The sequence below is a fragment of the Sinocyclocheilus anshuiensis genome, unplaced genomic scaffold (assembly GCF_001515605.1).
Source record: "Sinocyclocheilus anshuiensis isolate Anshui unplaced genomic scaffold, SAMN03320099.WGS_v1.1 scaffold1359, whole genome shotgun sequence".
NCBI lineage: Eukaryota > Metazoa > Chordata > Actinopteri > Cypriniformes > Cyprinidae > Sinocyclocheilus > Sinocyclocheilus anshuiensis.
Window position 1 is genome coordinate 312029 of NW_015536536.1, and position 364 is coordinate 312392.

Consider the following 364-nt stretch of genomic DNA (forward strand, 5'->3'; position numbering starts at 1 on the left):
CCGCTCTGATTACACCAGAGGTCAGTCTCAAGAGACTGATTCCCTTAGTAGACTAACGTGTCTCGGTGGGTCCTGCTGTAGAGTGAGACTATAGAATCCAGTTCTCCTCTGCCTCAGTTTAAACGGGGTCAACCCCACTATGGTGGGTCCCGAGCAGGCTCTGGTTATGGAACAGAAGTAGTTACTCTTTTGAGGAAGGAGGCCATCGAGGTGGTCTCTCCTCACGTAGCAGGGTCCAGGTTCTACAGTCGATACTTCACCGTTCTGAGGAAGAATGGAGGGTGGCATCCTATTTTAGATCTGCGTCATTTGAACCGCTCAGTCAGGCGACTGAAGTTCATCACGCTCGCACTCAAACAAGTCG